Genomic DNA, 25,578 nt, shown 5'->3' on the forward strand with positions numbered 1-25,578 from the left:
AATCAGAACTGTTATTTCGCTCTTCTAAAATAGGCCAGCCTTGGGCTTGAGATACCATAGGGTGAGGGGGTGGGAACACTGTGCAGGCTTCTCAGGAGCAGTGTGGGAGCAAGACCATGGAGGCAATGGAAATGACAGGTGTTCCATGCACGCACTCTGGGGCAGGCTCATGTACCTACTGGCTGGTACCTGCAGGATAGACCCCGTTCTTCCCTAGAGTTCCCAGAGCTGGGGGACAATTCTCCAACATGGACTGTACTGTGCCCAGTTGGCTGGGGAAGTAGAAGTGTGGCTCTAAATTCTGAAAAGGACCCCTTCCTCTGCAAGGAACATTTGGGAATGCTGCTCTCTCTGTAAACCTTCCCTCTACAAATAGTATATTAACCCACAAACAGCAAAGAAGTACATGCAGTGAAATACAAATTCTCCACGTACACCCTCATCTCTCTTCCCCACTACCCAGTTTGGTGTATATTCTTATAGCTCTTTCTCTAGGCATTTACTTACATACATACATATTTAAACACACATCCTGGGGTGTGTGTGGGGGGGGGCTTATTCAGTTTTAGGAAATGGAGTCATACACATAATCATGCTCTTCTACACAATTTACTTTCTTAACTAATGAAAATAAGTTGAGATCTTGCGGATTCTTAAACAACAGGGTATCCAGAGGCACCTTCAGGTTGTTCTTTTGTTTGATTTTACTAGTTCTGGAAATAGACTGCATATCTTTGCACATGCATCTTTGTGCACATAGTAGATATTTAAAAGGGTAGATTCTATGAAAGGAAATCTCTGTGTCAAAAGTTATGTTTTAATTTTGGTAGATCTGCTGAATTACTGTGCAAAATATTTTACCAATATACATTTGTGCATAAAGACAGAGACAAGGTAGTATGTCAGTGCTTTTCATTTTGTTTTTGATAATCTGGGAAAAGAAAAGTAACTCACTGTTATTTAATCTGCATTGCCCTAATTGAGAGTGAATTTAAGCATCTTATATGTTTACTGCCATTAAATTTATGTTTTGAAGTATGTGCCCACATCTTTTGCCTGTTGTTTTGTTGGTTTCTTCGACTCTTTATTGATTTTTTAGGTATTTTACTTTACCGCATCCCTTGTCATTTAACTTTATTATTTTTCTTAATTTACATTATGGATTTATATTTTAGGTAATTCTGATAATTTTTTCCTTTGTAGTTTCTGCATTTTGTGTTTTCTTTCAAAAGGACCTCACAATAATTTTTGTATTTTTCTAATGCTTTGCACTTTTCTTTTCGAAAAAATTATCTCCTCAATCCACCTGGAATTTATATTTATGTATGGCATATAGCACAATTTTATTTTTTGCATATGGGGAGTCATTTGTCCAAAACATTACTTATTGTATTTACTGAACATTTCACCCTTAGTGGCTGCATCAAACTTTAACAAAACATGAACACTCACCTACCTTTACTTCCCTCCTCCCTCACGCACCTCCCATGTCAAGTCCATCCAGATGTCACAGGCGGCCAGTACAGCAGACGCTGGCCATGTGTGGCTGCCATGTGCTCAAATTATGGCCTGGGGAAACTGAGAGGTGCTGTAAGTGTAAAATATATGCTGGACTTGGAAGAATGTAAAATGATGTCTCATTAACATTTTTATAATGATCGCACATCAAAGTGATAATATTTTGTTAAAACATAGTATTGAAATTTGTTACACATGGTTTTTTTTCATTTTTTTCACTTAACTAATAGCAAGTTACATATATGGCTTACATTATATTTTATTGAGCAGTGCTGATCTAGATATTAGTTCCAGATTGTTCAGTATTTTATGTTGAAGAAGTAGCTCTTTGCCACATCTCTTGTGAGAATGAAGACCATTCTCGGCAATCAGACCGTTGACATTCCAGAAAGTGTTGACCTCACTCTGAAGGGACACAACAGTTGCTGTGAAGGGCCCCACGTGAATCCTGTGGAGGGACTTCAACCACGTCAATGGAGAGCTTAGTCTCCCTGAAAAGAAAAAGAAGAGGTTCCGGGTTGACAAATGGTGGGGAAACAGACTGTATTCAAGTACAGAACAGGGGTGTCACAGTGGCCTTCAGGTACACAATGAGGTCTGTGGATGCTCACTCTCACTTCCCTGACAACGTCCTTATTCAGGAGAATGGGTCTCATGTCAAAATCTGGAATTTATTGGGTGAAAAATGACATCTCCCTGGTTTGGACGAGGACAGGTGTTGCTTGTTCAGTATCTCAAGCCCAGAAAGGTGAATTAATCCTTGAAGAAAATGATATTGACGCTGCCTACTGCGCAACCTCAAGGACTGGAGTTCGATCCCCGGTACAAAAAAAAAGAAAAGAAAAAAAAAAAAGAAAATGATATTGAACGTGTTTCAAATTCAGCTACTTTGACTCAGCAAGCCACAACAGTTAAAAACAAAGTTATCAGAAAAATTTGAGGTGGTATCTATGTTTTTGAAAAGGGAACAGTTCAGCCCGATGAATAAGATACAAAAGTTATCCAGCTACAGAAGTAAGATTCTGGATTATAAGACCTCAATTTTAATATTTTTAAAATATTTTAATGATTTAATAAAAGACCTCTGGCCAAGCAAGACGGAGGCCGCTCTGAGGCCGTCGCCTGGGCCCGGGCAGCCACCGGGCCGGTATCGCCGAGCCCCTGCGGCGCCTAGGCCAAGCCATTCGGACCGCTGCCCGCCCGGCCCAGCTCGCACCAGGGGCTGGCAGCCGGTCCCGCCCCGTCACCATGCTGCCCTCGCAGGAGGCCTCCAAGCTGTACCACAAGCACTACATGCCCAACTCGCGGGTCATTAGCGTGCTGTGGGCCATCTTCACCATCTGCTTCGCCATCATCAACGTGGTGGTCTTCATCCAGCCCTACTGGATCTGCGCCTGGATGCAGCTCTTGGCAGGTTTGGTTTTCTCATCAGTAAAACAATGGAGAGGAGGGCCGGGGATTTAGCTCAGTGGTTCCGCCGCCTGCCTCGCAAGCTCAAGGACCCAAGTTCGATCCCCGGTACCAAAAAAAAAAAAAAAAAAAAAAAATGAAGAGGATTACAGAGAACAAAGGAAAGAGGATCTGGTTCTTTGAGGGGAAGAGGACTGTCAGATGTGAGGGGGCTCTCCACCTTCCTTCGTGGTATCCAGAGAGGTGACAGTGTGTATTTCCGTTCTATTTTTTATCCGGAGTCAAGCTGGAAAGGATATGTTCAGCTGGAGTCCCCAGTTCATCAGCCTGAATTTGGAGTCTGCAGATGGGTTGTTGACCTTGTGGCCTTCAAATTCTCTGTAATCCCTGTGGACTTAATCTTAGGGATTTAATGAAATGTTCAATAACCCCCATGTAGCCATTGGATTTCAGAGACCTTAGCCATCAGCTCCTTCAAATTCTGCCCAAATTCTCTCCCCCTACAGCAAGAGAGGAAACTGAGTGTAGAGAGTGAGGGCTCACTCAGCCTCACACACCAGCAAGGAAGGAATCATATTGAAAGTGCCAGGTTTCCTGACATGGGCCTGGAGCACTTTTCCTTCAATTACTTCCCCTGCCCTGAGGGTTGAAGGTCAGAGTTGAACAGTTTATTTTATTTTGCTTAGAGATCTCTGAGTTCTCTGGCTTAGTGTCTGATTTACTATGCTTAATAGAGTAAATATGCTTAATAGGCACAGGACAGGGCACAGGGCACTGGGATAGAAATTGTTGCTCACTCGTCCTGTGTCTCACCGTATACCATAAGACTTTATAGTTAAAATCTCAGTTTTCCCATCTGTACAGTGGGGGTGTGGGGAGTTGGATTAGTTGACCTGAAGTGCCCTTTTCAGCCTTGTGGGCTTCTCACACCACTCTTTCATCAAATCCATTCCATTGAGAAAGTGAGCTTCCAAGGAACTGCAGAGAAGCATAGGGCTTCATTTGTGTCTCATGAGAATTCAAATGCCTGTCATGTGATTCTTGTTTCTTTGAACTTTTATTTAGTATTTGAGTGCAGAATACTGGCCCACTGGGAGAATACAAAAAGATATTTAAAAATAAATAAATATATAAAAGACCTCTATTGAAAAGAAAAGAGAATTACGTTTTCTTTCACAGCACTTTAAACAATCGGCCAATTGCAACAGCAACAGTAACTGAAATTAAAATAAGCATGTGATCCTCTGAAAAGCCACAACATCATAGGTGATCTTCATCTTTCACGAGCAATTTTTTAAAAAACCACAAACATCAAAATAGATTTGTTTGGCTCAAAAATGCAAATTTTCCATCATCCCAATGTGAAAAAAAGAAATTCTGTAAAATGATAAATCTGTCATCAAAATAAATACATTGTTATTTAAGACATGAGAAACATTTCATTTGGCATATTGGCCTGGAAGCCTGGAAAAGCCTGTTTATCCTCCTCAAAGATAGCTGGAGATCTTCGCTAAGTTGGAAGGTATATTCAAACTACATTGAAAAATCACTTCTCATCAGTTTGGCAAAAAGCCAGAAGTTCACTAACATCCATATTTACCAGTGCTATCCTTGCATCTAGAAAATGGGAGAGCTGGAAATTGATTTCAGACAGTTTAGTTTCCTGCTCTCTCTTGGGGTTACTTGCTGCCAGGACATCACTCTGCCTCTGCTCCCGCCCCCACCCCAACCCAGTCACTCCCCCAGGGGGACAGTGCCACTGAGAACCCTTCTGGGCACAAGAGGAACAAGATGAGATTCCCCAGCCAGTTGTTCCAAATTAAATATGCCTGTAATTGCCCTAGGGTATCTTCCCTTTCCTTTGGTCCATTGACCCTGAACTTGGAGCTGTTCCAAATCACTGCCATCCCTAAAGCAGAAGTTTCCTGGAGGGTATTTTAGCCTGTGGTTTTCTCTGATTTCATTTCACTCTTAATTTAATACCATCTGCTTTCTGTCTTTTAGGGGGATTCTCAATTCTTCTGATCCATTCATAAGAAATGAAATATTTCTGCATGAGAAAACAACTATAAGCTAAGTCAAAAAGCAAAAGGCAAACCAAGGAAAATTTTTTGCAATTCTCACCACAAAGACTTGTGCCATATGAAGAACTTTTGCCAGCTAATATAAACACACGCACACACACACACACACACCCCAAATACCTACAATTCAACAGTAACAAAAATGGGTAAAGAAAAATTTCGCTGCCTGCTGTGGAAGCGCAAGGACCCGAGTTTGATCCCCAGTACCAAAAAAAAAAAAGAAATAGACAATTCACAGTAAGATACAAATAGTCTGGAAATATATTAAAATGGTTAATCTTAGTCTTAATAAGAGAAATGCAAATTACAACTACATAGATGGTGTGCCTAAATTTTTTATTTTTATTTTATTTTTATTTTTTCTGTACCAGGGATCAAACTCAGGACCTTGCACTTGCGAGGCAGGCTTTGGAAGCACTGAGCTAAATCCCCAGCCCCAATTTTTTTATTTTTTGCTAAAATACATTAAGGTCCATCAAGCCAATTCTGCATGTACCCAATTCATATTTTTCCCAGAGAAAATTATTATGAGTTGTTATGTTTTCATTTAGTGTGTTGAAATAAACATGACAGTGAAAAAAATACATGGAGATGCTATATTTTAACCAATGAGATTGGCCAGTCTCAGTTTAATATGATGGTATGTGTCTTCATGTGGGGAAACAAGTGGTTTCATTCATAGCTAACAGGAATGGAATGAAAATCACTAAGGTCTCTAAACACAGATATTTTGGCAATTATCTATCAAATTTATAAATGCACATATCCTATGACCCAGCTGTTCCACTTCTAGTACTTTATTTTTTTAAAACTTGTTTTATTTTTTAATTTTAATTTTAATTTTTTATCTAGTATTTTATCTTAAAAGACACATTTACACACAAGAAATGCTACGTGTACAAAGAGATTCGCTGCATTATTTTGTAATATGATCACAAAAATGGCTGGAAAACATTTGCTGATCAATAGTGCAATGGTTTAAAAAGCTATGGTATGTCCACCTGGCTATGTGACTATAAAGGAAAATAAGAAAAAGCTGTTTGTTTATGGATAAGGAGTCAGCTCCATTTTGTACAAGTGAGTAAGACCAAGTGCAGAGTAGTAAGTGGAGCATGCTACTGTTTGCACAGAAAAGGGGACCAAAATACAACTTAAGTGCCTGTCTTCCAAGTAGTATATCCACCGACACCACCACCACCTCCACATATTAATGCTGATTGGCTGGAGAGAAGAACAGGGACAGTGATGAGAAGAAAAGTTTTCATTGTAGATGCTTGGATACTTTTTAGTATCAGATGAATATATTTTTTCCTCCTCAACAATTTGTTTTATTCTCCTAAAAAACCAAAAATGATGTAGCATTCATTAGACTCTTCCTTTTCTTCTGTTATTACAGGTCTTCCTCTTCCTTCCTCCTCCATTTCCTCATTCTTCCTCTTTCACATGTTGTCCCTGACTTCATGAGATTGAAGGTGGAAAGGACAGTAGTTACATATAACTAGTTTGCTACCTGGTTCCATTCTCCTGTCTTTCTTTTCTTTCTTTTTTTTTGTTTTGGTACCAGGATCGAACTTGGGGCCTTGCACTTGTGAGGCAGGCGGTGGAACCACTGAGCTAAATCCCTGGCCCCCACCTTTCATTCTTAATCTCTGTTGGATGATATCATGCTCAGAATAAGACAAATATTTCAGAGGAAGAGAGAAAGAGCAAGGATGAGGAGGAAGAGAAGGAAGAAGAAGGAGAGGGAGGAGAAGGACAAAAAGAAGACGATGAAGATGGAGAAGAAGGAGGAGGAGAGATGGGAAGGGAGGGGAAAGAAAGGGAAGGGAAAGGAAGGGAGAATTAACTCCTGTGTTGGGTTTGTGGATTCTCACAAGGCTGAAATCTATAGGGCTGCCCAACCAGTTAGAAATTAAGGGAAGAGTTAATATTTCAATCTTGAGGCTCGGGGTTTCTTTTTGGTACCGGGCATCGAACTTGGGTCTTTGCACTTGCACAGCAGGTGGCAAACCCACTGAGCTAAATCCCAGGCCCTCAGGGTTTCTATATTGTCTACAAATTGGTATTTTTTGTGAAGGTCTATGACTAACCAGATTTGGCCCATCCACATTATGAAAGATCTGCTTTACTCAAAGTCTACCCATTCAAATGTGTAATTACATCTAAAAATACTTTCATAGCAATATCCAGAGTGTTATTTACCAAACAACTGGACACCATAGCATAGCTAAGTGTGCACACAGCCAGCCTCCCTGTAACTGCTGATAGTTATTTATGTTATTTATTGTTGTTGACATCAAATAAGTTTACAATATGTTGACTCCTGTGCTAAACTGCACGTTTCCCAGGCACCAGTGCTACAATGGAGATTTTAAGGGTGTCATTTTCACTCATGTGTCAGAATCTCCAAGGTTGTCCCAAGCCTAAATAAAAGGATGGGCCACAGGAACAAGGACTTTCAATGAAGTAAATTTCCCTTTGCTGGCTTTCTTGTCATATGGACTCACCTTGACATGAGTGTGACCATTTTGAGTCCTAACAGCCGTGCTTGCTCAGAGTAACCCTGGTCAGTTTTGCCTGCATAGTTTCACAACAAACTATAAATAGACAAAACAGCAGAGTGGTATGTGGAGCTTTACAGCCAGACTCTGGCACTTGTACTTGACTCTTTGATATTAGTTTAAGATAAACCAGGTACATTCCAGCTGGGATGAAGTCACTTTTGTCCTAACTCATATATATACCTCTCCACGTGTTCTTTTAGATCTGGCCTCATTCTCAGACTTGCTGCTAGATTCTATTCTTTCCTTCACAGACTGTCCTCTGGAATTACTTCTTTACCCAATATCCTTCTCCTTGGAATCTGTCTATCCATCTATTAGGAAATATACGAAGACTCCAGAGATTCCTCATTCATTCTTCAGAAAATATAATCTTCATGGTGCTCATTTTACATTATCTGAAACGTCTGCTTATTGCAATGCCTGCATTTCCTCAAAACAAGGACTTACTTCTCTGCATGGAAACCCAAATTTCCAAAGTTCCATGAAACTCTTTGTCCACTGAGTTTAGGAAACATGGCCTATCAATGCCTGTTTTAGACAATCAAATACACATTAATACATGGAAGATTGTGAGAAGTCCTGTAAATCAGTGTTTAATTCAATAATTTCTGTGTTCATTTCACTGCAGGACACTTTGCTCACATCACACTTATCAACATTGTCAGTTCTGCTGACAGGAAACTGGGGCACTGGAAGGAGCACTAGGCTGAAGATGAAAAAACTTTGTCGCAGTCCACATAACCTCCTTGACCCAATCACTATACTCTTTTAGAGCAATCTTTTCCTAGGTACAGAATTGATAGGCCTGATGTTTTTATTTGGAACTGAGACTGAATGTGAATTTTTATTTGAAAAATTCAAATATTAAGGCCTATGGAGAGGGACTGAGAGTTTATCCAAGAGTAAGGAGTCAGGGCACTGAATAGCAGTTCCCTTCACTATTAGAGAGATGTGGATTCAAACCCCAACAACCTGACCTACTCCAGCTCTGTGATTCCAGGAACACTATAGGTTCTAAGTTGTAAAGCAGTTAATAATGCCAACTCTGCCTCAGGCCTCAGGAGAGGATAACATGAGAGTGTGAGTGCAAAGCACTCAACCTACAGCCTGGCCCCTAGGGAACATAGCTGTGATATGTTGCCATGGTGATGATGCCATGCAGAAGAGAGCTGGCAACACTATAAAATTTAAATATAATTAACTTGACACTCTACCTTTGATTACATCAGGCTCACCCCTCTCCATGCCTGTGTTCCCACAGTAAGTAGGCTCCAATTTCAGCCTATCATACTTAGAATTCCCAGAGTCACAGAGGTACCCTCTCACCTCTCAGTTCTCTGCTTCCAGCACCTCTGGACAAAATATAACCCCTTTCCCACTATTTGCTGGATCATACATGACAATATTTTATGATAAACTTTATTAAAGACATAGGATTGAGGGCAAGTGGGAGGAGTTATAAAGCAGCACAAAATGGTCCAGATCTTGAGAGTCCATACTAGACATCTGTGTTCTTTCTATAAGAGTCCACTTCCACTCCTACCTCGTTCCCTCCAGCCTCTCACTGAGATGGTGAGGTGGTATTTCTTCCTGAAGGTTTTTCTCAAGTTCCTTCTTTTCTAGATGCCTCCTGACCCCTAAATGCCTACTTATTTCCCCTAACTATTTCTTTGTTTTATATTCTCAACCATTCCCCTTTTGTGTCCACACAGGTGTTTTGCCAAACAAAGAGCCTTGCTCTCTGGAGGAATGTCTGCCTTAGGGAAGATGCAGCTGCAGTCTGTTAGGATTTTAAATATTAGTTCTCCCTCCTCCCTGCTATGATTATAATTACTACTAAAAGATGCTGAAGAAAGATAGGACACTGACAAGCATGTTAGAGGGGTGAAGATTAAAGGGATGAAGATTTTTGGTGAAGATTAAAGGATGCATTTGAGAAAAAATAGTAAGACCAGAGATTGGGAAACCAGGCAGTATAGCTTTCCCAACAGAAAAGGTGAGCAAGGATTGGGACCAAACAGGGAGGGCAGTGAGGATGGAAAGGAGAGGGCTGATAGGAGAACTATTCATGGAATAGAATCAATAGGCTTGATGGTAGGTTGAATAATGTTGGAGATGGGGAGCAAACAGTGAAAAGCAGGGACCAAGGAAGAATCCTAACTGCTTGGACTGGGAAGAGATGCTGATGCCACCATTTTGGTAGACAGAATAAAGCAATATTAATGTTAACCTTCCCCTCCTCTTCTTTTTACTACTACTAATGATAATTGGAGCCATTTGTTGATCATGGACAGTACGTCAGACACTCAGTGAATGTCCAATATGCTGTTTTACTTTCTTTTCTTTTCTTTTTTTTTTTTGGTACCGGGGATTGAACTCAGGTCCTTTTGAGCCAGGCAGTGAAACCACTGAGCTAGATCCCCGGCCCCCAATATGGTGTTTTAGTGCATGTTGTGCTCTGTAACAGAATTCTGCAGTCTGGGTAATTTATAATGAATAGAAACGTACTGGCTCATGGTTTTACAGGCTGGGAAGTCATGAGCATGGTGTTGACATCTAAAGAGATCTTTCTTCTCCCCCTTCCCTTTAATGGAAGGGAAAAGAGAGAGTGAGAGACAAGAAGAGTCCAAACTCGTTGTATAAAGAACACACTCCTATGGGCCGGGGATTTAGCTCAGTGGTTCCGCCATCTGCCTCGCAAGCGCAAGGTCCGAGTTCAATCCCTGGTACTAAACAAACAAACAAGCAACAAACTCCTGTAATAAATAATCACATTAATCTATTCATAGGGTAGTGTGCCCATGACTCAGACATCTTCCATCAGTCTTCATTTCCCAATACTGCCAATATTGGGGATCAATCTCTCAACACATGAACTTTGGGGGACATATTTAACCCATAGTAGCATGCATCATGAGGCATAATGAGACCATTTACTCCTATGAGGGAGGTGTTAATCCTCCAATTTTCCAGATGGGAATGCAGTAATTTTCCCTAGTTATCCCTAGATAACAAAAAGCAAATTGTACAGATTTAGATACTGAAATAGTGATTCCAGTTTGGGACACAGGAGTTTCAGGCTTTGGTAGAATGTCCCGGTAGAAGTGACCCACTAGCAAATAGAAATGCCTATCTGAGCTCAACAGAGAAAACTGGGCTTGAGATAGTTATCCATACGGAGGTGGAAGGAGAGGCCTGGGAACTGGTATGAGATCCATCAGGAAGCTTATATACAACAAGAAGAAAAGATATCTGAGATAGAATGATGGATACACAGTTATAGCTTACACCAAAACCTCATGTTCTCCTAAGTGAGGCTTTGGGGAGGTGACTGGATCATATGTGTATGATACTGGATCATGGGTGTGTGATACTGGATTTGTCCACTGATGGATTTATAGCTGGGTGTGATGTTAGGAGGTGAAGCCTGTTAGGAAGAGGTGGGTCACCGTGGGAATGGTTCGGAAGGATCCTTCTTCCTTCCTTGATGGCTCACTGCTTCCTGCTTGCCCTTCCTTTTACTGTTTCTCCTCTGCCATGCCAACCTAACTTGGAACCATCTGACTATTGACTGAAATCTCTATAGACTGTGAGTCAAAATAAACCTCTCCTTCTTTAACTTGTTGGTGCCAGGTATTTTGTGCCAGCAATGAGAAAGTAACTAAGACATAGACCAAAATCTAGGAGACAAGAAAGGAAGAGAAACTACAGAAAAGGAGTAGTCACTCCTGCAGTGTAGGCAAAGCAGAACCATGGTAGTGAGGTCTAGTAAAAGGAGTGTGTGAGGGAGTTGGCAGCCAGTTATGCCAAATGCTGCAAGGGAGCAAGCAAAGCATGCTTATGCATATCTGTTGGCCAAAGGGGCATTGGTGAAGAGTGATAGGTCTCCCACTACCTCAGCAGCTATTATGTATAGTAGCTGCCCTCTTCCTATTGTGCCTTGCCCCCTCCCCTGTGTGACGTCATGCCAAGATGGTTGCTCCCACCAAAGAAGAAACTCTTCCCAGCATGCCCCTGTTCCCACCTAGAGAGTAACCTAATACTCGCTTACCGCCTACCACCTAGTGACATCACCAGCTCCTTCATTCCCTAGTCACTACCTCACTCAACCCCACCTCAGCTCCTACAAACCCTACCCCAGTCTCTATAAAAGACACTCCCTGCCCCTGCCATATTGCCTTTGTCTCTCCTTTGTTCAGAGACAGTCCAGTAGATCTGTTGCCCTAATAAAGGCTTGTTGTGGCCTGGTCTGGTCTTGGTTTTTGGCCTTTTACCTGACAAAGAGGACTCTATGGGAGACAGAAAGCTGACTGCAAAGGTTGTAGCACAAGGGAGAGGCAAGAAGTGGAGACAATGAGTACAAAAGATGCCTAGTATAAGAGTTCAAGAAGCCTAGTATAAGAGTAAGAATAGACAGACCAGTATTCCAGTAAGAATTTAGAGCGATTCTTCTAAAATGGAAATATCCAAACAGTTTCTAACCTGAAAGGAATGTGCCAAAGCAGAGAGGTCAAAGATACAAAGAACAAGAGGAAATAACTAGTGGGACAATATCCCCCAAAAGGCTGGAAAGGCTGGAACTGAAAGCTACAGGGTGATATGAGTAGTGGAAAGGATACCTCTGCTGGTTTCAGAGTCCATTACAGAGATGAGTCCAGAGTTTGCAGAAGAGGGAGGCCAGGATGGGTTCAGACTTAACCATCTTCATGGGGTAGGGAGAAGGAGAAGCAAGGTAAAGTAATCCACATGTGGTTGGTTCTTTTTTCTCTGAAATATGAAGGAAGGTCATTTCTGGGTTAAAGTGGAAAGGAATAGTGTATAGACTGGGGCTTGATAACAAGATTGAATGTTTGCAGTTCCTGGTGAAATGGCTGGAGGATGATATTGACCAGAGATCGTCAGGTTCTGGAAATTGTTGAGAGCAAAACTGATCTGATAAGTGAAGTCTCCAAGGTAACCCCAATCTATGTGTTGAGCAGACTGGACTGTCAGCAAGAGGGAAGAAGATGGCCTGAGGGATCAGTCATATCTGCATGCAGATCTAGAGCAGTGAAAGGACAAAGGTACAAGGCTGTAGGAGATATTTAAAGTGATACATCAATCATCTGGATTGGATTGTTCCCAAATTAAACCTGAAGGGGCTAAAATAGAATGAGAACTTTTGCTTAAAAATAGCAATAAACCTTTTATCTTTTATCTCTGCAATAAACCATCCCAAAACAACAGGAAAGGGACTGGTGTTTTGTTTGTTTGTTTGTTTGTTTTTTGAGACAGGCTATCCTTGAACTTACTATGTAGCCTAGGCTGGCCTTGAATTTAAGGTGAACTCCGCTTCAACCACCTGAGTGCTGGGATTTTAGGTGTGCACCACCACACCTGGCTAGTGGACTGTTTTTTTTTAAGAGCTATATCCAAAGAACAAAGGGAAATGAAGTAGAGACAACAGTAACTACATTTTTGGAGCTGTAAGCAGATGAACAACAGCAATTGAGTTAGCTGAAATTTAATTCAGGAATTAGAGGCACCAGGTATAGGAGCCTTCCCAAGAATAGGAAGATTGATTGTCTTGTTGATTTTTTTTTTTCTTTTTTTTGGGTACTAGGATCTAACTTGGGATCTTCCGCTTGCAAGGCAGGCGCTGGAACCACTGAGCTAAATCCCCGGCCCTGATTGTCTTTTTGAGAAACATAGATTGCCAGTTACTCACCCTGACCCAATCACAAAACAAGATGTTTGTGTTCTGGAAAGGATGAAACAGAGAGCATTGAATTGAAGGGCATAAATCATCAATGAAAGCTGAATACCTAAAAATAGGAAGATTGGGTGAAAGTCTATATAATGAATAGAAAAGCCCTCCTACCCCCACTCCCACTTCTAGCCCTCTTCTTACATTTAGTTGTCAGGATGCTAGCAGCCACACAGAAGAATAGAAGAAGATTTTTTCTCCAGGAAATCTGATCCATCCAAGAGAGAAGATACCTAAAGATATATTTGGTGGCCCCTTCATCTTTATTATTCTAGGTAAATATCCCCAGCCAACCACCAGTCTTCACCACTACAATCCTAAACTCATAAGGAAAGCCAAAGATCACCAGACATTTAAGGCATTTCTTTTTCATTTTTTTGGTACTGGGAATCGAACTCAGGTCCTTGCACTTGGCAGCAGGCGATGAAACCACTGAGCTAAATCCCCTGCCCTAAGGCAATTCTTTAACATGAAAGGCAAAAGCCAAAATAAGTATAAAAATGAAAATTTTTATTAAAAAGTTGTATAAAGACAAGACAGAGAATAAAAGAAATACAATATAATTAGTAATATGTAAAACTAGAAATAATACAGAACCAATAAAACAAGAACAAGTTACTGAAGGACAAAAAGGAAAGAATGCTCTTAAAAAGTAGAAAAGTACAGTATGAAAATAAAGACTAAAAAGTCAATATTAAAGTTGGAATGTAAAGTTAATCTCCTAGAAAGTAAAATAATAATAATATAGAGAAAACATAAGAAAAAAAGATAAGAGAATAAACATAGAAAGAATCAAAGAGGTGAGTAATCCAAATACAGTAATAGGAGCTCTAGAGAAAAGAGGAAAGTAAGAGAGAAATTTATCACAAAATTATTCAAGAAAATTGCCCCAAACTGAAGGATATGATTTTATAGAATGAAATGTCTTGTCAAATGCTTAGCAAAATGGATATATGTAAGATCACATATCAATACATATCATGAAACTTCAAAACACCAGGGCAAGAATTCTAAAAAATAAGTTCTTTTTCAATAAAAATACCAAGAACTTTAAGACAATGAAGGAATGCCTTCAAAACCTTAAAGGAAAATCAATTTGGAATACAATCCCCAGCCAAACTATTCACCTGTGTGAAATAGAATAAAGATATTTTCAAGCAGTATTTTAAAATGTGTCTATTATGGTTATATCTGTACATTTTCCCCACCCCCTACCCCCGCCCCGCAAAGCCTCATGTGCTCAAAGGTGGGGCTTTTGCAAAGTGATTGGATGATGGAAATGGTATAGCTGGTTTACTGTTAGAAGGTGGGGCCCTGGTTGGAAGGGGAAGTCTCAGGCCATGACTTGGCAGGGTGTATCTCCCTTTTTGGATCCTCTCTTATCTCTCTGCTTCTTGTCTGCCATGAGATGAGCAGCTTTCCTCTACCCAGGCCCTTGCACCAAGTCACCAACCATACATAGACTGAAACTTCTAAAACGTGAGCCAAAATAAATCTCACCTCCTTTTGGGTGTTAGTTATTTTGTCCCACCAATGAAGAAAATGACTAAGATAAGATTATAAAACCTCAAAGATATTATCTCCTATGAACCATTTCTCAGGAAGCTTTTGGAGGATATGTTCCCTTACGATCAGGGTATAAAACCAAGAAAAGGAAGATATAATATTTTATATTGTCTGTGAGAAAATTTACTAAAAAGGTTTCACTATGAACAGTATGATATATAATAAGTGTATGTCAATCAACTTCAATCTACCTTGTAGGGAAAGTGAGTTAGCATTTCAAACAAGCCAATGAAGTATTTTTACCTTGAGTCGTGACATAAATATTTTTAGTATACCTGTTGAAATCTACTACTCTTGCACAAATGAAGTACAAGAATCTAGAAAGTCCAGTAGTCTAACACCTTCCAAGAAGCCCTTGAAGCCCACAATCCTATTGGTATACACACACACACACACACACACACACACACACACACACGCACACTTCATTGTATCTGCCTTAGAATGACCTTTCTCATCACGATACTTGTTGGAACACCCATGGCTAGAAGCTGAAAATATTCCCTAGATTGCAGGAAGAGTTTCTATGACTCCTTTTGTTAATAAATATTTGAATATTTGCCAGAATTTGTTCCAATATTTCTCTTGAGTAGCAAGGTTATGGGAAGTGATTTATTCCAAAAGCTATGGGTATTTACCAAAAGAATCTAGAAGATGTAGGGTAGCCAAATTGATTCATAAGTTCCAGAAAACAGGAAATTTGACAAATAAGAAAGACAAAAAAAATCCTCAGGAAGATGATAAGGGGTTATCACAGGATGACTGCTGAGTTGCTGCAGAACAAGAGAACTATCAACCCAGAGTGTTAGTGTTGTGCCCAGTTTGCGAAGTCCCAAAGACCACCAGGAGGCCGTTTCCGATGTAAGCACACAAGGGTCGTTTATTCAAGCTTAAGCAAGGACTCTCAATTGTCACCGACACAGCGGATCGAGATTGAGAGCCCTGAATTCTAAATTAGCAGGGTTTTTATTGAGATTACAGCAAGCTTTGGTCATTAGCCATGTGATTGGTTAACATTTAGCAAATATGAAGTGTAGATTTCTGATTGGCTAGGCTCATTGGGGGTTGAAGGGGATTATGTGTAGGTTCTTACAAGAAAAATGGGGACAAAGGTTAGTGGTCTACTGTCACGTACTGATGGTCAGCAGACATCCTGACTAATGGTCACAACCACCCTGTGTGGACATTCAGCACGTTAACAGATTGTCCTATAGATAGTGGGCCCAGGACATTTGTTTCTAGGGCAAACAGATGTCTGAGTAATAAACTTAGGAATCCTGAGTTGTGGATTACGTCTTTTGTCCCAGTTCAAGCACATTTACTCATTAATGTGAGAGGACAAAGGAGACTACTCCATTTTGGGCAAAATGGAGTCATTCTGGTCTCACATTCCCCCCTTCTCATGATGCTATCGAGGGCCAATCATGGGCCTCTGGGGGTTAATTCTATTAGATCGGTGGGAACTGGCTGGTATCGAGACCTGAGTACCATCAACTGAACAGTGTTAATTCGTTCTCTGATGAATGAAACTAGTCTATTGAGTATACAAGGTCCAAAGGTTAACAGTAGTAACAGGATAAGCAAGGGGCCAAGTAGGGTAGAGATTAGGGTAGTTAGCCATGGGGAGGAATTAAACCAGGATTCGAACCAATTTTGAGATTGTTCCCTTTCTCGTTTGCGTTTGGCGATGCCCTCTCTAACTTTGGCCATAGATTCTTTGACCACCCCTGAATGATCTACATAGAAACAACATTCTTCACCTAAGGCAACGCAGAGTCCTCCCTGTTGAAGAAAAATTAAATCTAGCCCGTTCGGTTTTGGAGGACTACCTCTGCCAGGGAAGTTAGAGACTCTTGGAGGTGGGAGATGGAACTCTCTAGTCTCTCAATATCTATATCTATGGCTGCCCTTAAATCATTGTAATGTTTATTGTGTAGCACTAGTGATGAAATTCCCGTTCCTGCCCCGGCTAGTCCCAAACCTAGGAGAATGGTCAGAGTGATGGCCGTTACAGGTTCTCCTTTAACCCTGACTTGGGTCTCAGTCAGGCGACTGAGGATGTCTTTTTCTGAGTGATATAATAGCCGGGGGACTAATTGTACCAGTACACAGAAATCCCTAGTCCACCTGAGCACTTCTCCATGTACACAGGGGGTGAGTCCAGAGGAGCAGGCCCACCATCCGTCAAAAGGGGGAATGAGATACTTTTTTGATTTAGGCCGAGAGGTTTTGTTACAAAGGTGTTGGTGGGAGGCCGAGACACTGCCGACACAAGTTCCTTGTCCAGTTACCAATTGTAGGGTCAGCCTAGCTGTCCCTTTTTGTTGCCATCTGCACTGAGTTGGACTGTCTGATTTAGTGAAATTGTCTAGATAAGCTATTGCCTCATAATAAGGGGGCTTGATATCATAGCATAACCAGCAGGACTGAGTTAGGTCTGGCCTAGATGCATTTAGGGCCTTAAAGGTGTGGACCATCAGTCCCCAAAGGGGGTCTTGGTCCTGGCTACGGTCGACTTTTTTGGCCTGGGTGGCCATTCGAGCGGAGGGCAGGAATATGGAAGTGGAGGTTAGGTTTGGTGCCTGTATGGAGGTATTTGTTTCTGGTGGTACAGGCAAGCTCTCCTGGGGAGGGGGCTTGGTAGGTCTGGGAGGGGCTATAGGGACTAGTGCCAGATTTGGCCCTATCAATTGGGGAGGCCCTATGGCGAGTGGCTCCATTTTTAGTTTTATAGTAAAAAGTAACCCATTATCATATCCATTTTCATATAATCATAACCCCCAACTACGGCCTGCCTCCCAATTCGTGAACTTTTTGCCTGGGTCCGTAAAAGTAATATGGATGGGGTTACATAGAAATTGTTTGGCACAGTGGCCGTAGAGAGGGTTGTGTGCCAACTTCTGTTGGGGAATCTTGTTGACCGAAATAAAATCAGTTGTAATGGGGGGCTCCCAAGTTATGGACCCCGTTGACTCACAACCCCAACTTTTGCAAAAGAACTGTTCAGCATCCCCATAAGTTACAATTTGACTTCTAGTACGCCCCCCTCCTGGACAGACGTAGAAGGGGGTATCTTGCAATATTGCCCTGCGAATTACATGGTTGCAACCCGGTTTTTGTGAATTGACTGGGGGGAGCGTACATCCCTTTCCTGTCTCCCCACATTCTGGCCTTTCCCTCGACTCTAGGCTCCAGTGTCCGATATCCCAGCTGCCAGTGGCCAGCCGACAAAGATCAAACTCTAGGGCAGGCCACCAGGTCAACGGTGGGCCCACTTTGGATGAACTGTTAATAATGTCACCCGTGGAGGTACTAATGATCATCCAAGTTAGATTTAGGGGAGCATGTGGGTTTTGTCCTCCCAATATTGGTGTTAAAAGTACAGTTACCATGATCATAACCGTCGACAGTGCAGCTTGAGTTTGAGAGGATTGTCTTGGTCCTTGGACACCTGCCATGATGGAACAAAGTCTTCTAGGACAGCGTGCGGATCTGTGGGGCGGACGTGGGTGTAGTGCACCCACGAGGCAATCCCATCGACCTTGAGAGCAGTGGGCATGGTCAGGACTGTGACGTAGGGTCCTTTCCAATGAGGCTCAAGGCCTTTCTGTCGATGTCTCTGGACGAAGACCCAGTCTCCCGGTCGATAGCGATGGGGCTCAGGAGGAGGTCCAGTCTCGTACAGGGCTTTTGATTTAGGCCAGACATCTTCATGTACATACTGGAGGCTTTTTAAAGAAAATAACAATTTTTGGTCATCAAATTCAACAAGCACATTTGACTGAAGGTTGGGAGCAATGGGAGGGGGAATTCCAAACATAATCTCAAAGGGAGTTAGTCCCATCTTATAGGGTGTATTCCATACCCTATAGAGGGCAAAGGGAAGGAGAGTCACCCAGTCACCGCCAGTCTCTAAGGTTAATTTAGTTAAGGTCTCTTTTAAAGTTCTATTCATCCTCTCTACTTGTCCTGAACTTTGGGGTCTATATGCACAATGTAATTTCCAGTCTGTCCCCAAGATCTGTGCTAAAGTTTGACTCACCTTGGAAATGAAGGCAGGTCTATTATCTGATCCTAACATTACTGGAAAACCATACCTTGGCAGGATGTCTTCTAGCAGTTTTTTGGTCACATTCCATGCCGTTTCATGTTTGGTAGGAAAAGCTTCTGTCCATCCTGAAAAAGTATCTACAAAAACTAGCAGGTACTTATAACCATACCTTCCAGGTTTTACCTTGGTGAAGTCCAATTCCCAATATGCACCAGGTCAGTTCCCTCTCAGTCTATTGCCTGGGTTGGCTTTATTGTGGGTAGCATTTGTCAATTGACAGGCTTTGCAGGTGGCAACAATACGTTCAATTTTGGAATTAGCATCTCAAATCTTTATTTCAGCATGTCTCAGGAGGTCTTGCATTTTTCAAGTGCCCATATGGGTGGCTCTGTGCATTTTGGAGAGAACTTGTTCTCCCAGTATTTCAGGCAGGATGACTTTACAATCAGAAGATTTCCACCACCCATTGAGGCACTGAGGCATAGGCAATTGTTTTATCCATTTTAAATCTTTCTCAGTGTACTGGGGTTTTTCTGGCAAGGCAGCACTTCCTGGATCGGGCAGCTGAGTGGCTAGTACCAGATTAATCTTTAGGGCTATTTTTCGGGCCGTTTGGTCAGCTAGGTTATTTCCTCTGGCAATTGGAGTGTCACCTTTCTGGTGTCCTGGGCAATGAATAATGGCCAATATTTTAGGTAGCCAGAGGGCTGTTAAGAGGGCAAGGATCTCTTCTTTGTTTTTAATAGTCTTTCCTTCAGCCATCAGTAGCCCCCTTTCCCTGTAGATGGCCCCATGGACATGTGCGGTGGTAAAGGCATACCGGCTGTCTGTGTATATGTTTAACTTTTGGCCCTGTCCTAGAGTCAATGCTTTGGTCAGAGCTATGAGCTCCGCCCGTTGTGCTGAGGTCCCGGTGGGCAGTGGTTCTGCCCAAATGACCTCAGTCTCTGTCACCACAGCTGCCCCGGTGTACCTGTGGCCATCCTGGACAAAGCTGCTCCCATCAGTGAACCAAGTATTATCTGCATCTGGCCACGGTTGGTCTCTCAGATCAGCTCGAGTCCCATGCACCTGAGCCAGGATGTCTGCACAGTCATGAAGTGGAGCCTCTAAGTCCGGGTCTGGCAACAATGTGGCTGGGTTTAAGGCAGCTGGGGTCTGAAAAACAACTCGGGCTGGATTTAGGAGTAAACTCTGGTAGTGGGTCAGGCGGGCGTTACTGAGCCATCGATCCAGAGGCTGTTTCAGGACTCCCTCAATAGCGTGAGGGGTGGTTACGTACAGTTCTTGGCCCAATGTTAACTTGTTGACATCTTTGACCATCAGGGCCACTGCCGCAATCATTCTTAAACATGGGGGCCATCCTGATGCAACTGGATTGAGTCTTTTTGACAGGTATGCCACTGGGCGGTGCCATGGCCCTAGATACTGGACTAGGACACCCTTGGCGACTCCTTTGTTTTCATCAATGTAAAGGTGGAAGGGCTTAGTAATATCAGGCAAGCCCAAGGCCGGTGCCGACAACAAGGCTGCCTTAACTTGGTAGAAGGACTTTTGCAGTTTTTCTGTCCATAGAAAGGCTTGATTGTCTTTAGTTGCCTCATAAAGGGGCCTTGCTAGATCCGTGAACCCCGGTATCCATAGGCGGCAGAAGCCAGCCGATCCCAAGTACTCTCTAACTTTCCGAGGGGAATCTGGTGTGGGTATCTTAAGAACTGTCTTTTTCCTAGCATCCGACAGCCATCTTTGCCCCTCTTTAAGCATGTACCCCAAGTAGCTTACCTCGGGTTTGCAGATCTGGGCCTTTTTGGCAGATGCCCAGTACCCTGGTTCCCCTATGACCGTCAAGAGTTTCTTGGTTCCATTTAGGCAGTCTTCCCGCATCTCAGCTGCTATGAGGAGATCATCTACATATTGTAACAGAGTCAATTGGGGGTTTTGGAGGTGAAACTCACCCAGGTCTTCATGTAGGGCCTCATCAAAGATGGTGGGAGAATTCTTGAACCCTTGAGGTAATCGGGTCCATGTCAGCTGTCCGTTGAGGCCTTGTTCCGGGTCATTCCATTCAAATGCAAAGATGTGTTGGCTTTTGGGTGCCAGTGGAAGGCTAAAGAAGGCATCTTTGGGGTCCAGGACCGTGTACCATTGATGGCTTGGGGGAAGTGAACTCAGAAGGGTGTATGGATTAGGCACCATAGGGTGGATATCCATAACCGTCTTGTTTACTTCACAGAGGTCCTGCACTGGCCAATAGTCATTTGAATGAGGTTTCCGTACTGGCAACAAGGGGGTGTTCCAGGCTGATTGACAAGGCCTTAGAATCCCCTGAGCGAGCAACCTTCTGATGTGTGGAGTTATTCCCTTATGGGCCTCTAGGGGCATAGGGTATTGGCAGACCCGCACAGGGTCCACTCCCAGTTTTATCTCTACAAACACTGGTGGTCTGTGCCCAGCCAGTCCCATGCCCCCAGTCTCTGCCCATGCCTGCAGGAACATGGCGAGCCATTGTTCCATGTCAGGGTCAGGAGGGGCCCCTTTTTGATGTAGCAGATATTCCTGAGGGTCTTGGGATCCCGGATGAGCCCCCAAATGTTGTGCCCAGTTTGTGAAGTCCCAAAGACCACCAGGAGGCCGTTTCCGATGTAAGCACATGAGGGTCATTTATTCAAGCTTAAGCAAGGACTCTCAATTGTCACCGACACAGCAGATCGAGATTGAGAGCCCTGAATTCTAAATTAGCAGGGTTTTTATTGAGATTACAGCAAGCTTTGGTCATTAGCAGCCATGTGATTGGTTAACATTTAGCAAATATGAAGTGTAGATTTCTGATTGGCTAGGCTCATTGGGGGTTGAAGGGGATTATGTATAGGTTCTTACAAGAAAAATGGGGACAAAGGTTAGTGGTCTACTGTCACGTACTGATGGTCAGCAGACATCCTGACTAATGGTCACGACCACCCTGTGTAGACATTCAGCACGTTAACAGATTGTCCTATAGATAGTGGGCCCGGGACATTTGTTTCTAGGGCAAACAGATGTCTGAGTAATAAACTTAGGAATCCTGAGTTGTGGATTACGTCTTTTGTCCCAGTTCAAGCACATTTACTCATTAATGTGAGAGGACAAAGGAGACTACTCCATTTTGGGCAAAATGGAGTCATTCTGGTCTCACATAAGCAAAATGGAGTCATTCTGATCTCACATTAGAAAGAGGGATCCTGGGGCAAAGTCACCAAGAAGATAATATTGATTTAGAGACAAGAGCACAGAAAACTAAAAAGGAAAAAAAGGCAATTATTAACTCCAGGGAGAACAAAAAACTTCAAAATAAGAAAGGGAATAATAAATGCTACATGGCTCACTTGCAATTAGTATTTATGCTATCAAAATATTGTAAACACTAAATATTAGTGAAAGAAGCTAGTATGTGGTAGAGTCTTAAAAAACTAGATCTTCATATTTATTTGAAAGACCTAAATCTTTTTTAGGAAATTGGAAAAAAAGGTCTAAAAATGAACACTCAAGAAGTAGCAATATAACCCCATTCCTTGGTGATATGAAGAAAATATCAAAACAATCAGCTGGAGTAAAGCAAGAATAGAAGGGTAGGTTAGGAGAGGCCAGAGCACTGCTGTTTTCTAACATTTTAGAGAATTATTTGATTTATTAAACTCTGTGTGTGCATAAGTTTGATGAAGATAAAAATTAAAAAGACTAGAATGGAATATAAAGAGGTCAGGTTGAGCATGATGAAGGAGATTCTGCCCAATCCATGGACTGAGTAGCCTGGTAGATCTCTTTCTAACATTAGCTCCATAAAAATCCTTGTAACTTATGAAATAGGATAGAACATGAATTGTTAATTTATAGCAGCTAATAGCCAAGCCATCAAATAGTATGTTCACCCACTATTATGGTTCCTGTCTTGATGTCCTCTCAAAGTCTCATGTGGTCGTAAAAGTGGAGTTTTTTCTGGAATTGATTCATGGTGCAATGCTAGGCTCAAGGGCACTAGGATTGAGGGTGTGAATGCTACCTGTTCTAAGTAATCTACACAAGATAAGAGGGACAGAGAGACACTGTTGAGGGTCCCTCGCCTGCCCTTTTCCTGTTGTTTATGCTGCTTATGCTCCCATGAACAGTTGTCCATCTGCCACCCTGCCTTGGAGCCAGCTGATTATGGACTGAAACCTCTATGAACTGTAAGCCATAAACCTTTCCCCCTTTAGCTTTGGGTGTTGGTTATTTTGTCTCAGCAAGGAGAGAAAAGTGACTGACACACCCACCCTTCTCCATGAATGGCCTACTAAGAATAAGAATGACAGAATCCTTAGCTTATCATTTCAAAGAAGTTCTGTTCTCAGGTGAATGGGAGACAAAACAGCCTGGAAGGTATGCACAGACTTGGGGAGTAGAGAGGAAGAATAGAGTGATATGTGTTGAACATTCCTCTTCATCAATCTGAGCCCTGATGGCAGGAGAAAAGTCTGGGGGCTTCGCCAGGGGAGGGCAGGGATATCTAAGAGGAAGGAAGAGGTACAAGCTGTTTCCCAGCTGCTGTTGCTTAGCCAGGTCTTGTGTTTTCTGGGAAGGTGAAGCAAGAGGAATGACAGCATGGTGCCCTTAGACATAGTGAACCGCAGTTTTTTACAGGCCCAAATGTGACTGGGAGGGCTTCTGTGAGGGCATAGTAAGCCACAAGTTATCTGGGTATAGGGGCCAAGATGACCTGGATTGAGGACTGAGAGCACCCCATAGAGAGATAAGCTTGGCCTGACCCCAGAAGTAAGGGTGGAGAGGTCTGATCCCTGAAAGTGAGGGAAGAACAAGACTGGGCTCTGTTGGATGGAGCACAATGTGCACTGCCCAGAGATCACAGCAGTCATCTCTGAGAGAACCCCAGGCCACAGGGAGTTAGTAGCTGACAACAGCATTCATCCCTGGAGCACGGGACACCTAAAAAGGGACCCACTTGACAGGCACAATAGCACATTCCTTTGATCCCAGCTACTCAGTAGGCTGAAGCAGGAGGATCATAAGATTGGGGCCAGCGTAGGAAACTTAGTGATATCCTGTCTCAAAGGGGGGAAGAGGCTGGAGATGGAGCTCAGTAGTAGAGCATCTTTGATTCAATCACCAATCACACACACACACACACACACACACACAAACACACACACACACACACACACAGACCTACGTCTCCCTTCTCTAGTTGCCTATGCTTGGTGGGCAATTCTTAGATTACACCAACCAGGGAAGAGTGCAAAGGATATGGAGGTGAAATTCTGAGCTCCAATTCAAAAAGTACCCAAAATTTGTCTGAGAAGTTGTGGGGTGGGACTGTGCCTACCAGGGGCCAGCCCAGAATCACAGGACCAGAGAAATTAAAACCAGTTCAAGAAATTAACAGCAGGGCTGGAGATTTAGCTCAGTGGTTCCGCCACCTGCTTAGCAAGCATAAGGTCCTGAGTTCAATCCCCAGCACCAAAATAATGAAACAAACAAACAAACAAAAAAAGAAATTAACAGCATTTCATTTTTACACCCTCAAGTTTTATAAATGGCTGTAGTCAGCTGTGCCTGGCATACTTGTTATTGTCCTTTGACCTGAGAAGTCACAGGGGCCTGAAAACCTAGCTCGCCTAATACTCTGAGCTATTGTTCACTATTAATTGTTAATTACTCTGGCTGAGTGCATTATATGCTGAATCTCCTTTAATTCTCACATATTCAGTGAAGTATCCCCAGTAAGGTCCCCATTTTACAGGCAAAGGAGCTGGGGTTTAAATAAGTGAAATAACTTGACCAAAGTAGGTAATAAGTTGTTGGACCAGAATTCAGACTCAATCTGTACAGATTCCAAAACCGGTACTGACTTAGAGGAATGACATGTCCAAACTGTGCTCAGCCACAAAGCCTGGTGTTCTGGAAAGCAGCTAGTGTAGGCAATCAGTGAGACTGTTTCATGCACTTTCAGGGTTTTGTTAGCATTCCTAAAACCTGTGGCTGCAGCCAGGCAGGCATGACCCATGGTGCAGGGAGGCAGCCAGGTGAGAGCCTGATGTGCACTCCGTGCTCTGATCCACTGACAGTGACAGGGACACATACTGAATCAGAACCCCAGAAGCCTTTCAGCTCAAGGCATGTTTCTTCCTGACATGATTTTGAAACAGTTGAGGAATTTCTTGATTTTTGGAATGTGTTCAATCAATTTCTGTGAAGTGAAATATTCAGCTCAAGTTCTTTAAGCTTGTGCCAAAGAGCTGTCAAACTAGAACATAAAAAAATCATAACATTAACAGCTCTCTGCTCTGGCAAGAGTCATCAAGCCCTTTGCTTTCCCTACTAAATTTTTCCACATTTTTCTTCTTCTCTTTCCCATCTCAGGTCCCCACACTGGCTTACACTTTAATTTCATCCATTGAGCAGGTATGGGCTGAGCACCACCTGGGTTAGGAAACAGGCTCAGTGCTGGGGGCACAGAGATGAAGAAAATGGGATTCTTATCCTCAAAGAGTTCCCAGAATGAGAAGATAAGGACTGTGACACAGACTGACACTGCTCTGCCCAAATCCCTTTCTTCCCTGGCAATAGTGATATAGGAATGATATTGGACCTCCAAATAATATAGGGGAG

The 25,578-nt window shown here is 42.6% G+C and overlaps 1 pseudogene; it reads left to right on the plus strand.

Annotated features, from left to right (window-relative positions):
• The first annotated feature begins 1,866 nt into the window (after nt 1-1,866).
• Nucleotides 1,867-2,506, plus strand: LOC101722683 (large ribosomal subunit protein uL6-like; annotated as a pseudogene).
• Nucleotides 2,507-25,578: the final 23,072 nt, after the last annotated feature.

This window comes from Heterocephalus glaber, unplaced genomic scaffold (assembly GCF_053883595.1).
Source record: "Heterocephalus glaber isolate CG9 unplaced genomic scaffold, H.glaber_assembly_v1.0 deba00001504, whole genome shotgun sequence".
Classification (NCBI taxonomy): Eukaryota; Metazoa; Chordata; class Mammalia; order Rodentia; family Bathyergidae; genus Heterocephalus; species Heterocephalus glaber.